The sequence below is a fragment of the Gorilla gorilla genome, chromosome 14, assembly GCF_029281585.2.
Source record: "Gorilla gorilla gorilla isolate KB3781 chromosome 14, NHGRI_mGorGor1-v2.1_pri, whole genome shotgun sequence".
Classification (NCBI taxonomy): Eukaryota; Metazoa; Chordata; class Mammalia; order Primates; family Hominidae; genus Gorilla; species Gorilla gorilla.
In genome coordinates this window covers 41,352,082-41,367,535 of record NC_073238.2, presented here as the reverse complement: position 1 = coordinate 41,367,535, position 15,454 = coordinate 41,352,082, and the positions used below count along the sequence as shown (strand labels likewise).

The window sequence follows — 15,454 nt, the reverse complement described above, 5'->3', positions numbered from 1 at the left end:
CTGCACTCCAGCCTGGGCGACAGAGCGAGACTCCATCTCAAAAAAAAAAAAAAAAAAGAAAGAAAAGAAAAGAAAAGAAAAGAAATTAACATTTGGCAGTGGTTCATGCCTGTAATCCCAGCACTTTGGGAGACTGAGGTGTGCGGATCACCTAAGGTCAGGAGTTCGAGACGTGGTGAAACCCCGTCTCTACTAAAAATACAAAAATTAGCCAGGTGTAGTGGTGCGTGCCTGTAGTCCCAGCTACTCGGGAGGCTGAGGCAGGAGAATCGCTTGAACCCGGGAGGTGGAAGGTGCAGTGAGCCAAGGTCATGCCACTGCGCTCCAGCCTGGTCGACAGAGTGAGACTCCATCTCAAAAAAAAAAAAAAAAAAAAAAAAGACATTAACATTTGAAATTGTGGCGAATGCTTTCTAGGTGAAATTCATGCAAAAAAGGAGGCAAGCTCACTAGTGGAGGCACCACACTCAAAGAAAGGCTTTGGCCCCACTCAAAATACTGGCAAGTGAATTTCCATATGTGTGTTTTAAGTTAAAATAAAATGTTTAAAGTATTTATATAATTTTTTTATCATTGATTCATTCATCCGATGCCTATTTTATTGGGTGTCTGCTATGTGTTGGTATTCTACGTTCTGGGAATGCAGAAATGAATGAAATCAACAAGGCCCCTGCCCTCTTAGGATTTCCATTCTAGGGAAGGAGCCCGCAGCAGACAAATGTGTATTCCGTCACATGTGATACATTGCATTATGCACGTGGATGCCCTGTGCAGGTAGGTGGAGAGACAGTGATGGGTGAAGAGGCTGATGTGGTGACCATCTCTCTAACGAGGAAGCATTGGAGCAGAGATGGAACTCAAGTGAGGGCTGGGGAGCTAGGCCGAGATATGGGGCAGAAGGACCTCTGAGGGGAAGCCCCGAGTTGGGCCTGGGCTGATGCATTTCAGGAAGAGCCAGGGGGCAGCCTGCCTGGAGGGGCCGATGGGAGGTCAAGAGCAGGGTTGAGAGCAGGGAGACTGCAGGGCAGATGGCTCAGGCCTTGGGGATCCTGGCGAGGACTTTGGCTGTCATCCTGAAAGCCATGGAGAACCCTGGGGTGTTCTGCGGAGGAGACTGGCCAGGTCAGGTCTGTTTTATTTTCAAAGGTCACCCAGGATGCTGTATGGAGAACTGACTGGAGCGGGGCAAGAGTGGAAGCAAAAAGTCACAAAGGGAACAGAGAAGGACCAGTGTAGGGTCCAGGACCTCCTGGAAAGGACAATGGGAGACTGTCCAGGTGCGGAGTGTGGGTGGGAGCATCCAACCCCAAAAGGTGCCCTGGAGGCAGAAGCTTCCAAGGACCATGCAGACAGAAGGGGGCTGCAGGGCTGGAGGAGGCGGGAAGGAAAGGAGATGAGACCCACAGTCCTCGCCCTTTGCAGCAGCTGGAATGGAAAGGCAGGGGGGACGAAATGGGGCGCAGGGAGGATGTTATCAGGGAGGAGGGAGGCCCTAGTGGTGACTGGGGAGAGGGACCCGCCTCCCCGCTGTTGGGCCCAGCTAGCTGCACCCCGCTGGACACAGGCCTGGCCACCTCTCCTACACGGAAGTTGAAGGTGGAGTTAACTCCATTTACTTCCACAAGAGAAAGCAGAGCTTGATTTCACTGTTAAAAGCCATTTTCCCGACTTGAGAAGTCTTGGGCGCTGTCTCCTTCCTGTCTTCTGCCCTGTGGCTTTCTTTTCCCTCTAGTGAAGAGAGCAGAGTAAGGAGATGCGAAGCCTGCTTTTTTTTTTTTTTGGAGACGGCGTCTCGCTCTGTCGCCCAGGCTGGAGTGCGGTGGTGCGATCTTGGCTCACTGCAAGCTCCGCCTCCCGGGTTCAAGCAATTTTTCTGCCTCAGCCTCCTGAGTAGCTCCCAAAGTGCTAGGGTTACAGGCGTGAGCCACCGCGCCTGGCCGAAGCCTGCTTTTTGTTAGTCTTCGGGGCAGACCTGACTGGGGCCGGGGAGCTCTGGGGAGCCTGTGGCCGGGCCTGCGGAGCGTCAGGGAGCACGGGCCTGCGCCCTGGGGCTCTCCTGCCCAATTTTGGCAGTCACTGTTGGGGAATGCAGCAGCTGAGCTCCTTGTTGGAGGAAAATGAGCCTAAGGCTTACGTTTCTCAAGCTTTAAGTAAACGCTCTGCGGTTTAAAAGCTTTTGGAAAATGCCTGTTTATGGGAGTCTATTTTATGTACAGGTGTCAGCAATCTATCTGGAGAAAAAGTGTTTCCTGGAAGCCTAGGAACATGGCTGGGACCCCAGGGTGGACGGGAAATGCCTCAGCTCTAGCTCACTTTTAGGGACCAAATAGTTCTGGCTGAGCAATGGAAGGAGCATGGTCGGGGGATTTTACCCCAAAGGCCTGGCTCTAATATTTTGCCCTGTTTGCCTCCACCTTTGGGACTGGGCTTTGGGAACAGACGATGCCACAGGGTTGAAGAGCCTGAGCGTCTGAATCTTGCCCTGATACAGCCCTCTCTCCCCTTGATGTCCTCAAGACATGGAGGTCAAGGCAAATGTCTGCTTTGGATCCTGATAAGCTAATGTGGACCGTGCTGAGAATGCCTCTTTACTGGGCAGGTTGGGGGCCCAGGACCAAGTCACGTGGCTGTTCCCCCAAGCCCACACATACATCTTTCCGTGGGAGGAAAAGCCTATCTGGGAGGGAGCTGCCCACCAGGAAGAGCCAGGGGCTGGGAGCCTTCACCCAGGACCTGAGACATGGCAGGTCTGGACCAGCTGCTACCCAGAACACCCGGGGGTAGGGGAGACCCCCATAGATGGGGAGACCGGAGGCTCCCTTAGCTCTCAGCAGGTGGAGGGAGAGAAGAGAGGCAGAGCTTCTCTGGGCAGGACAGTCCCAGCCAGGGGCACTCGACCCCATCGGCCCCAGCCTTTCCCACATTTTTGATAACGTTGTTTTTATTGGTAAATACGCCTCACATACATAAACTTGCGTAAAAGTGTGTGTCCAGTTGAATGAAGAATTATGATGTGGACACCTGGGTAATACTCCTTAGGTCAGGAACTAGACTAGAACTTGCACCCTGGAAGCCCCTGGGTGTGTCTCCCCGGCCAAACCCTTCCTCCTTGCAGAGTCATCATCCTCCTAGCTTTTAGGATGGTCATCTCTTTTCTTTCCTTTATAGTCTGATTGCTTATGTATGTATTCTTAAACAATGCACTTTAGCTTTGGCTGTTTTTCAGCTTGATAGAAACGGAATCATACTCTATGGATTCTTTTTTTTTTTTTTTTTGAGATGGAGTCTCACTCTGTCTCCCAGGCTGGAGTGCAGTGGCGCGATCTTGGCTCATTGTAACCTCCACCTCCTGGGTTCAAGCAATTCTCCTGCCTCAGACTCCCGAGAAGCTGGGATTATAGACGCCCACCACCATGCCTGGCTAATTTTTGTATTTTTAGCAGAGGTGGGGTTTCACCATGTTGGCCAGGCTGATCTCGAACTCCTGACCTCAAATAATCCACCCACCTTAGCCTCCCAAAGTGCTGGGATTACAGGCGTGAGCCACCGTGCCCGGCCTGGATGCTTTTATCTTGCTTCTTTCCTTCAACATTGCTTTTTGAGATGCATCTATATGTGTGGCTTAAGTTCACTGAGTTTTCATTGCGGTATAGCATTTTCTTGTATGAAACTGCCACAACTATTTATTCACTTCCCTGTAAATGGAAAATTGGCTGTGGAATGGGTTGTTAGCAGTGGACAAGGCTGTGATGAATATTTCTGAGGGTTAGTCACTGTGCACACGTGCTCAAGTTTCTCTATAGTCTGCACCTAGAATTGGAAGTTCTGGATTTCCATATCCATAATTTTAAACATAATGCCACTGTTTTCCAAAGGGATAAATTGGGTTGTCCAAATCTTCATGGGTTTGTCTGTTTATCATTTTAGTTTTGTCATTTTTTTGCGTTATATATTTTGAAGCTATGTTATTAATACATAAAATTATATCTTTTGGTGAATTGAGCATATTCAAAAACACTTTTGGCTTACATTCAAAAATGTCCCTAAGAGCACTGTGCACTGCCAACACTGAGCACCAGCCCCGTGTAGAAAACTCACCAAATGGTATCTTCGTATCATTAAGAAGTGACCCAAATGATCTCTGCTAATGCCTTTTGCTTTTAAGCCTATGTTGTATTTGTAACAGGATTTTGGGAAAAAGAGACCACAGAAGAGCAAAGTTGGTAAGTGTGAGCCATAGGAGGTTGGAGAGAGGAGCAAGGTTGCTCCCCAGTGAGGGTCTTGGCCCCTCTCCCTTCTCTTCAGAGATGGCATCTTATTATAATTCCTCCAGGCTCAGGGATACAGAAGTGTCCTCAGTTCTCTCCCTCAAGGGAACTGGAATGAGGCACAGGAGGTGGAGCAAAACCTTGAGGACAGCCACATGCACCTGCTGGTTCCCAGAAGCTGAGCAACAGAGACCCAGCTGTGCACAGCCGTGGCCTCTCCCCATGCTCACCCGCCACCCCTGGGGAGTTGGTGGCTGGTGCCTCCCTCCCTGAATTTTTTCCTTGCATGTTGATTTTCCTTGAGCTCTGGGTGTGAGAATCCTCTCAGGTGCTGTGTTAGAATGATGTGCTTCCTCTCAGCTCACACAGAGGGCCAGATATTTGTCAATTTTGTTGTTCTTTCATTCATGTATGTATTAATCAATCAGTCAACAAGTATTAATTGAGCACTGCTCTGTGCAGGCATTGGGCCGTTCTGGTTCTTCTTTTTGAGTTTCTTGGTCGCTGTTTACGGACAGTAGATAACACTGTCTTTGAAAGGCCAGAGATGCACTCTGAGGTCCTGTGGTGGCCAGGAAGGCTTTGGCCAGTGAGTAGGAGAGGGTGAGCAAGGGGGGTCTCCCCACTTCCTCGGACTCTTCTCTTTGCAAGTCGGAAACCTCTGATGTGAACATTTCTTGCTACAGGATAACTCTGCTCCTGAGAACCAAGAAGGCTGGTGACAGGAAAATGCCCCCCTGAAGCTGGCTGGGGATCTCACTTAGGGGTGACATAAAGTGAGGGGTGTGCTGCCAAATGTCCTTGATTCTTTCTCCCCAAACTAACAAGATCTTAATTAAGCTTCACTCCGGCAGACAATTCAGGGATAAGCTAAGGGCCAGTTGCCGGGGCGCTTCTAGAGGCCAAGGCTTTAACAGCCACCATCCAGTCATGGGAAGACTAGGACTGGGAAGTGGAATTTTATTGCCAAAGTGGGATGCTTTTGAGAGTAAAAGAGGTGCTATTAATACGTATACAGGAATAACAGCTGTAAACCAGAACTGTCTTAGGCAAGCTGGGATGTATGATCACCCTTTCTAGAATGGTGTTTTTCAGAAGCAATCTGCAATGCAAAAAATGTAGTCTGCTTTTCGGAATGTAACTCAGAACTCCTGCTGATGAGCAGGAATCCTCCAAGACAAATCTGGCTCCTGCTTCCATTTCCCTAGAGCACAGAACAGGAGCACAGCCCCAGATGCTGCCGGGTTGGGGCCACTTTATAAAGCTCCTCTCGCCCTCCAGGACATGGAAAAGATGCATGCAATGCTCCCCTGGGGAAGTAGCAACCAGCCTGGAATCTCAGGGACTCTTTGAAGATGTGCGGGCAGGAGGGAGGAAATTCTTGTAGCTGGGTGGGGTCAGAACACAGGCCTTTGCTCCACACTGACATTTTCTTCAAAGGTCAAGAATGCGTTTGGGCTTTGTAGATGTTTTGCCAGAATATGATTTAGGGGAAGTTCCAAGCCCGGAGATTCAGTTTTTAAGTCGGCTGTCTCCTGTTTCCATGCCACAGTACATTCATTGATAGTATTTTTAGAAAAGGATCTTTGAAAATGGGAAGGCAGGTATGACAGCAGGGTGATTCATTGGCTGTGCCTCTGCACTGGATGTCTTGGGGGCTGGGCATGAGGTCCCGGACGCATGTGGATCACAGAGGGGCAAGGGCTGGTACCATGAAGCAGGCAGGAACCCAGAGCACTGCAACTGCGCTGTGAACTCTTAGGTAGACCAGAGAGGTGAGGCGGGAACCTGGAATTTGGATGTACTTGCAGAGCTGGGATGGCGCTGACACAGCCTCCTGTGTCACAGCTTCCATCTCTGTGCGCGGGTCAGAATGAGCACCAAAGCACACGCAGGATCATGACTTACCTCCCGCCTGTCCCCCCTTGCCTTGCTGTCAGGCCTTACTGCTGAGATACCACGTGTGTAGTTCTATGTGTGCTTGGGCACTCAACAGAGAGACAGCTGAGATCTGCTCAGCTTTCTACTTAGCCAACGAATGTCCCACCTTCTGAGACTTCCCAGGTGCAAAACCCAGCATTCTCCTCCTAGTGAGAGGCAGCTGCCCTGCAGGGATGGACAGGCACTAGCTGACCCTCCAGGCTGAGGCGATGACAACCGGGAAAGATTTTCCATGCCTTTTTTGGTTCTACAAAAGAAAAAAAAAAAAACAGGAAGACTGAAAGAATGGTTTATAATTGATTCTTAACAAGGAAGGATAATTAAACTAATAATAGTGCTAACGATAATAATTACTAGATGCAGTAGCAAACATTCTTAAATTCAGCATTTCAACTAATCCTCACAAGGACCCGCTGAGGTTGGTATCATTAGCTCCATATTTGAGCTGGAGAAACAGAGGCAGAGAGAGGCTGAATTGCTTGCTTGCCTGACATCGCACTGCTGGGAAGTGGCGCCAGTGTGGGAGCTGCCCTGGTTCATGTGGGACACAGGGACAATGACAATTGGCCAGACAAGAATGTCCTGGGGCTCCCACTATCAAATCCCACAGCTTCCCCTGTGTTTCTCTCTGTCCTTTCCCCTTTCTAAATCGTGAGGAAGGCAGAGGTGGCCCTGCCTGTCCCAGGCTTGGGCATACTGAGGGGCCCTTCTCCTCTCTCTGCTCCAGCTTTTCTTATTCCCCGTTGGGTCCTCCCATCAGCACTTACTGTCTCATGTCTCCCGTGAAAAAGAAACAGACAAAAGCTCTCTTCCTGGGGGGCTTCCTCCCTCTTCTCTGTGCTTCCTTCCTGTGCCACTAAATTTCTAGCAAGAACTTGGGTGCGTCCACTTCACAGCCCGCTGCCATCTGCATTCTGCCCCCATCAGCACGGCGCGGTCACCCATCAGCTCATAACTGAACCCAGCGTCAGCCTCTGTCCCTGTCCCGCTCGCCTTCTCGGAGGATTCGAGAGCGGCCACTCCTTCTTGGCTGCAGCGCTCCCTCTCTCTCCCTTTCCTCACGACACCTCCTCCCGATTCTCCCTCTCTTCCCCCAGCCGCTCCTTCCCAGTTTGCTTTACAGATGCTCCTCTTCCTGCCCACTCGTGAGGCTGAATTTTAGGTGTCAGCTTGACTGGGGCGCGGAGTGCCCACATATCCTAGGTTTGTCTATGAGGGTGCTTTTGGACCAGGAGCATTTGAATGGGTGGGTGGAGCAACGCAGATGGCCCTCCCCAGTGTGTGTGTGGGCCTCGGCCAATCTGCTGCCGGCCTATCTGCTGCCGGCCTGAATAGAACACAAGGCGAGGGAAGGGAGAATTCACCCTCTCTGCCGGACTCTTCTGGAGCTGGAACCGCAGTCTCCCGCTGTCGAACTTGGACTAGAACTTACACCATCAGCTCTCTTGCTTTTTAGGCCTTTGGACTCAGACTGGAACTGGGTCTCCAGCTTCCTGATGGCAGATCTTGGGACTTCAGTCTTCACGACTGTGTGAGCCAATTCCTTATAATAAATCTCTTTATATATGTATTTATATATAATCTATGGGTTATTTCTCTGGATAACCCTGAGTAATGCACCCTTCCACAGTGCTGGTGTCTCTGAGCACTCTTCACTTCTCCTTGCTCCTGTAACCCCATGTCTGTGATAACAGAATTTGTGTCACACTGTCATAAGCCTAATAAGATCCTTGAGGGCACAGATTGCATCTTATTCATCTACCTAAGCCATAATAGGTGCTCAGCAAGCGTTTGAACAAATGAATGAACAAACTACAAACTTGAAGACACAGAGAACCAAGCATAATACATATGACCATGAGTGATTCTCATCCACCATCCATTCAGCCCCTGCTGATGGGGATGCCATCGATGGGGACTGCCATCCAGATGCAGAAAGCTAAAGATTCCCTCCCTGAAGGCTAGACACAGTGGCTTACACCTGTAATCTCAGCACTTTGGAAGGCGGAGGTGGGACCATCACTTGAGGCCACAAGTTCAAGACCAGCCTGGGCAACATAGCGAGACCTCATCTTTACAAAAAAATTTTAAAACATTAGCCATCTGTGATGGCGCACATCTGTGGTCCCAGCTACTTGCGAGGCTGAAGCAGAATAATTTGCTTGAGCCCAAGAGTTTGGGGCTCCAGTGAGCTACGATCGTGCCATTGCATTCTAGCCTGGGTGACAGAGCAAAACACCTGTCTCTTAAAAAAAAAATGAAGATAAAAATAAAAAATAAATAAGAATGAAATAAGATCCCCTTTCTGGTCCTCCGCACCCAGCACCATGAGTCCTACTCACATCCTAGGATCATCACAGCAGGGATGTGCCCTGGGCACCTTGGACTCCCTCTGACCCTAAAGTTAAGGCTTTTACCTCCACTGCTGTGGTTATTTTTAAAAATCTTTCAACCATTTTTGTCTCTACATTGCATCACACTGCTAAAATGGAGTCTCTTCTCTCTGGTCAGAAAGGCAAGTGCTCAATTTTTCTTACCCATTACACTGCAGGAAATGGGCTTAGTCCCCCGTGCTATACTGACTCCAAGCTGGCTGAACTGGCATTTCTTCTATTTGTGCCTGGTTTTTGTTTTGTTTTGTTTTGTTTTTCGTTATTTTTTTGCATTTGGCATTTTTTCCATTTGGCCACCTCAGGCCTTGAGCCTCAGGACTTTACCATCACACACTGGTAAGATAAGAGGTGCCTTACCTTACCACACTGCTTAAAGTAGTTTCCTTCCAGTCTCCTGCCTCAGTCCCTCTCTATCTTCCCCGTTTGTTTTCTTTATTAATTATGGGCCAATGTTTGTCTCTCTCTGGATTGCCCCACCTGCCCCTGCCCCAGAATGTAAACCCTTAAGATATGTACTTTGTCTTGCTCATAACTGTATCCATAGCACCTAGGACACAGCTTGGCCCAATACATATTTATTGAATAAATATCACCAAATGAATATTTCTGTATTTGTTGTTGTTACTGGGTTTAATATTCTGACCTGGACAAGACAGAGCTGTGTTATTTCTCTAGGTTGTCTGACTCTAAGGTCTTGGTGATCCCTCTGGTCTTGAAACCCCCCTGTGCTCTCTTAGTGTTCAGATGGACAATGCCTCATGGCAAGACATCTGTAGGAAAATTTGAGGGTACAGATTGTGTCTTATTCTTCTACCTAACCCATAATAGGCATTCAGAAAGTGTTTTAACAAATGAATGAACAAACTACAAACTTGAACACACAGAGTAAATATCTTTTCATTCATGTTACTCGGCCATTTTCTTGATGGTTGACTTTTAGGATGTATATAATTCAAGAACCAGAATATATAAAGTTATAATTGGTAGGCCATAATAGTCACCATGGAATGGTTCCCATGGAATGATCCTCATCATTTTTGAGTTAATTTTTGTGTAAAGTATGAAGTGTAGGTCAAGGTTCATTTATTTTGTATATGGATGACCTACTGTTCTGTTTGCTGAAAAGATTGCCTTCTCCACTGAATTGCTTTTGCACCTTTTAAAAAAGTCAGTTGGCCATTTATGTGGGTCTGTTTCTGAATGCTCTCTTCTGTTCCATTGATCTATGTGTCTGTGCCTTCACCATTACTGGATTGTGTGTTTACTGTAGCTTTATAAGTCTTTGAAGCAGGCAGTGTGATTCCTCCAACTTCATTCTTCTTTTTCAACATTGCTTTAGCTATTTTAGTTCCCTTGCTTTCCCAGATATATTTTAAAATCAGCTTGTCTATATCTATTTTTAAAAGTCTGCTGGAATGTATCTACTGGAATTGTATAAAATTTATACATCAATTTTGGGAGAATGACAACTCTACTATGCTGTGTCTTCTAGTTCATAAGCATGACTTTTTCTTTCATCTCCTTAGATCTTCTTTGAGCCCAGCCTGGACAAAATGGTGAGACTCAATCTCAATTAAAAAGAAAAAAAAGAGTAATTTTTTTTAGAATAAGTATGTCCCATGCAATACTTGGGACATGCTTACACTAAAAAATTAGTCATTCTTTATCTGAATTTTGAATTTAATGGGGTATCTTACACTTTTATTTACTAAATATGGTAATATTAATTATTTCATTTTGGGGGAAGCTATGACAAATGGTGTTTTTTATAATTTTGGTTTTTCATTGTCCATTATTGGTATAGGGAAATATGCTTGATTTCTGTGTGTTGACCATGTAGCCTCTGATATTTCTGAATTTACTTATTGGTTCTAGGAGGCTTTAAATTTTTTATTTTATTTTAAAAATTCCTTGGGATTTCCATGTTGTCTTTGAAGGATGACTGTTTTGTTTCTTCCTTTCTGTTTTTTGTTCTTGCGTTATTGCACTGACTAGGATTTCTAATGTGATATTAAATAGGAGCGGGGAAGGTGACGTCCTTGCCTATTTGCCACCTTAGGAGGCAAGCATTCAGTTTTTCCTTTAGATGATGTTAGTTGTAGGATTTTTGTAGATACTCTGTATAAGGCTGAGCTAGTTTCTTTCTGTTCCTAGTTTGTTGAGAGTTGTTATCATGAATGGATGTTGAATATTGTTGATTTTCTTCTACAGTTATAATCATATTGTTTTTCTGTTTCCTCCCTTCTTCTTGCTTTGGGTTTATTTTCCTCTCTTTTTCTAGTTTCTTAAGGGTTCAGCTTAGATTATTCTGTTGAGAACTTTCTTCCCTTCTAGTCTAAGCATTTCAATGCTCAACACTGCTTTAGCTGCATCCCACACTTTTTTTTTTTTTTTGAGATGGAGTCTTGCTCTGTCACCTAGGCTGGAGTGCAGTGGTGTGATCTCACCTCACTGCAACCTCCGCCTCCTGGGTTCAAGCAATCCTCCTGTCTCACTCAGCCTCCCAAGTAGCTGGGATTACAGGTGCATGCCACCATGCCCAGCTAATTTTTGTATTTTTAGTAGAGACAGGGTTTCACCATGTTGGCCAAGGTGGTCTCGAACTCCTGACATCAGGTGATCAGCCTGCCTCGGCCTCCCAAAGTACTGGGATTACAGGCATGAGCCACCATGCCCGGCCTCCCCACCCATTTTGATATGCTGTATTTTCATGTTGTTTCAATTCAAAATACTTTCTAATTCCCCCTGAAACTTCTTTTTTGAACCATTATTTAGAAATGTGTTGCTTCATTTTCATGAATTTGGAGATTGTTCTGTTATCTTTCTGTTATTTATAGTTTAATTCCATTATATTCCATACTTGGTATGATTTTAATTCTTTTACTTTTGTTAAGGTTTGTTTTATGATCTAGTATGTAATCTATCTTGGTGAATGTTACATTTGCACTTTAAAAGTAGTTATAATTTGCTGTCGTTTTGTATACTATTTTATAAATGTCAATTGGATACAGTTGATGTATGGATTGTTTAGTTCATCTACGTCCCAGCTGGTTTTCTACTAATTCTATTTATGAACAAGAGATGACTGTGGAAAATCTAACTAGATTTGCGGATTGGTTTATTTTTCCATTTAGTTTTGCCAGTTTTTGCTTTTATTATTATTTTATTTTATTTTATTTTTTTAAAGAGATGAGGTCTTGCTCTGTTGCCCAGGCTGGAGTACAGTGGTACAATCATAGCTCACTGCAGCCTGAGCTGCTGGACTCAAGGGATCCTCCTCCCTCAGCCTCCCAAGTAGCGAAGGCTATAGGCGTGTACCACCACACTTGGGTAATTTTTTAATTTTTTGCAGAGAAGGGGTCTTGCTATATTGCCCAGGCTGGTCTGTAACTCCTGGGCTCAAGCGGTCCTCCCACCTGGCATGCTTCTTGTATTTTGAAGCTCTATTTTTAGGTGCATACACATATAGGATTGTTTTGGCTTCTTGATTAACTGACCCTTTTATCATTACATAGTTTTTCTTTATTTCTGACTATTTTCTTTGCTGTGAAGTCTACTCTGATATTGACACTTAGCTTTCTTTGGTTTGTGTTTGTAGAACATATCTCTTTTCATCTTTTTATTTTTACTAATATCATAATATAGAATATTTATATTTAATGTAATTAGTGGTATTTTAGATTTAGTCCTACCATTTTATTATTCGTATTCTATTTCTTTTCTCATTCTTGTTTCATTCTTCTGTTTCCTCATTCCTGCCTTTTGCTAGGTTATTTGATTATTTTTAGTCCCTTTAATTATTATTTATCTCCTTGTGCAGTTTTTACTTATTGCTCTAGGGATTACAATGTAGAGGCTTAACTTCCCACGGTTTACTTAAAATCAGTATTTTACCACTGAAGTGGAGTGTGGAAATCTTACCACCATATTGGAATCTTTACCACCCCACGCCTCTTATTACTCTTGTCGTACATCTATGTACATTGAAAATTCCATCAGACAATGTTATAATTTTGTCTTTTAACTGTCAAATATGGGTTAAATAACTCAACAGGAAAAGCAAAGTCTCTGATATTGACCTCGATATGTACCATTTCTGTTGCTCCCTTCATTCCTGATGTTTCAGGCTTCCTTGTGGAATCACTTCCCTTCTGTCTGCTGAACTCCCTTTAGCAATTGTTCTAGAACATGTCTGCTGGCAATGAATTCTCTTGTTTTTTCTTTATCTGAGAATGTCTTTATTTTAATTTCTTACTGTTGGATATTTTCAGTAAATATAGAATCGTAGGTTGACACTGTTTTTTCTTTCAGCGCTTTGAAGATATACACATCCCCTTTTGCTCTCGTGGTTTTTTAATGAGAAACCCGGTCAATTGAATCATTGTTGCCCCTTAAGTAATGTGTTTGCTCAGTGTGAGATCAGCCAATACTGTCTTACTGTTATTGGCTGCTTTTAATCATCACATATCTTAAATCTAGTATGGAGCCTAAACCCCTCAAATGCACTACTTCAAGTAGGTCACCTGTACTCAGGTCCCAATTCTTGTAGGTTCAGTAAACTAACTTTGAGAAAGAAGGGAGTAAACAGATACTCCTCCTAAGCTTACAGACCCAACTTCAAAACCACATCTCCACCCAAGGACCTGGATTCCCTTTCACTGTGTCCACTGTGTCTTTATTCCCTCTCTCTCCATCCTTCCCCTTACTGTCACTGACTGATATTTGAAGGGTAGAATTATTAGGGAAGAGAATAAACCTGGATGTCTCTTTTTATGTGACAGGTTAACAGTTAGCCCTAGGCTTTATTCTGTCTTGAATTTGTAGATAAAGTCTCTAAATTCCTTCAGGCTGACATAAAACAACAACCTGTTTTAGCTTTTTGGGTGACCCGAGACCAGTTTGCAGGAACGTTTATAAACAGGGCAGTGGGAGTGTTGGAAGGCATGTCCAGGCCTGACGGCTGCTGGTGGTGACAGCCGGAGACAGTTTTGACAGACGCTTATAAAAAAGAAAAGAACAGAAAAACAGGTTGTGAGAGTTCATAGGCCAATTAAGTAGAACATTTCATCTCATTCCTTATGTTGTTTTCCCAGGGACATAGAACTAGGTTTTCCTCCACGAGCCATGGGCTTCACCTGGGACACAAGGCAGGTGTGGAAGGACTCCGGGGAGGTGCCAGTGCTCACCTCCAGGATGGCTGTCTGTGGCATAACCCTGCATCAGCAGCAGCAGTTCCTGCTTTTTCAGAAATGCAGGAGCACCAGCTCTAGTAGGCATCTACTTCCAAAATGTAGTGTGTGGAGCATACCCTCCTTTCCCCAAAAACCCTTATTAAGCATTATTAAGTGCAAGACGCTGCCCACAGCTAAATTATCACATTAAAAATGGCTGTGATGCATATTGGTGCTAATCAGAGTGACACAACTCCACGAGGCATATATAAGACTGAAATTCTTTCTTTAATTTTGAGAGGAACTCTAGGGATAAAAGGGAAAATGCCCACAGTCCAAACGTCTACTGTCTGCTTGGGATTTCTTCTGAGTTCTTACCTATGTGACTAAGCAAGTTGAGCACGTCTTTGTTGAAAATAATGCCAAGGAGGCATTGACATTGGATACTTTTTAAGTTTGAAGTTGATGAGTTCGTGGAGTGTTCATCATCCCTTTTGAGCTACGCAGAAGCAGAACTCTAGTGTCTCCACGACTCTTGTAACAGCTCCCCTCAATGTGTTTCTCTTCAGAATCAGGCTCTTTGCACATGAGGCTTACTCCTAATCAAGCAGATCCTTTTTATGGCTAAGGAAATCTGAGCCTAAAGAATTCTGCCAAGGCTCCATGCTACACAGTTAGCCCTGGTATTTCTGGCTCAAGGCAGGTGATTGCTCCACAACTCCACCCAACATCTCTTTCATGACTGTTTTCGTCTTTTTCACTCTGTTACTCTCAGACAAACTATCAAGAGGAGACTCTCATTTGCTTGGAGACTTTGCTTTCTTGGAAGTCCTGGAACACCTGCCAAATATTCCTGCACTTTAAGGTCCCCTTAGGTGCCTTTGACCTCTCCCTCACCTCCTGTCTGCACCTGCATCATGGCCTAGTCTGTGCTCTGCTGGTTGGCAGAGTCTGCATGTCATTGTCTTTGAATTCAGGGTTGAGCCCCAGCTGGGATACTGTAAGTGCTCAGTATGGACAGAGTCTCCCTCCTTCCTCAGCTCCCACTATTCCCAACAGTCCTTCTGCCCACCTCTCAGCTCCTGACCATGCTTCATAGTACCCTACCTGGCTTTCTTCAGTACTCCGCACTGTCTCTGACTGCCAGGTCTTTGAAGGCACCTGAAGCCTCTCCTGCCCTCCGTCCCACACATTTGGGTTGCAAGCCCTCTGTGCTCCAGTGCCCTGATGCAGACTGTGCTCAGACAACACCACATTTCTTCTCTGCATTTCCCACTACTAGAACCATGACCCTGAGGACAGTGAGCACTCAGAAAGTACCCCATGCCCAGCAGTAGGCAAAGCCCTGGGAATGCATCCGTGAATGGGAAGTAATTCTTGTCTTCAGGAGCTCCTGGGCTGTTAGATTAGAGTTGATTAAAACTTGATTCTTTTGTTGCCAAGACAAACAGTATGAAAAGGATGGAAAGTGTCCCTTGTTTCAGCAGTACCATGGTCACTGGTGGCAGGTGAGGATGGGTGGTCTTGCAGAGGACCAGGAGTCATGGGCAGACGGGCATGAAGGCAGTGAAGGTGGGCATAGCTGTTGATGAGCTTGGCACTGAGGCAGGGATTGGAGAGCTTGTGGGGGCAGCCAGAGGCAGGGGAAGTAAAAGCAGTGATCTATTAAAGCTGTTACTGC

General features: G+C 45.5%; 1 long non-coding RNA gene across 1 annotated transcript; it reads left to right on the top strand.

Annotated features, from left to right (window-relative positions):
• Positions 1-1,191: 1,191 nt before the first annotated feature.
• On the top strand, positions 1,192-15,238 carry LOC109029472 (uncharacterized). The gene is made up of 3 exons (XR_002008565.2): positions 1,192-1,277; positions 10,129-10,158; positions 15,217-15,238. It is a non-coding gene; the product is annotated as an uncharacterized lncRNA (long non-coding RNA).
• Positions 15,239-15,454: the final 216 nt, after the last annotated feature.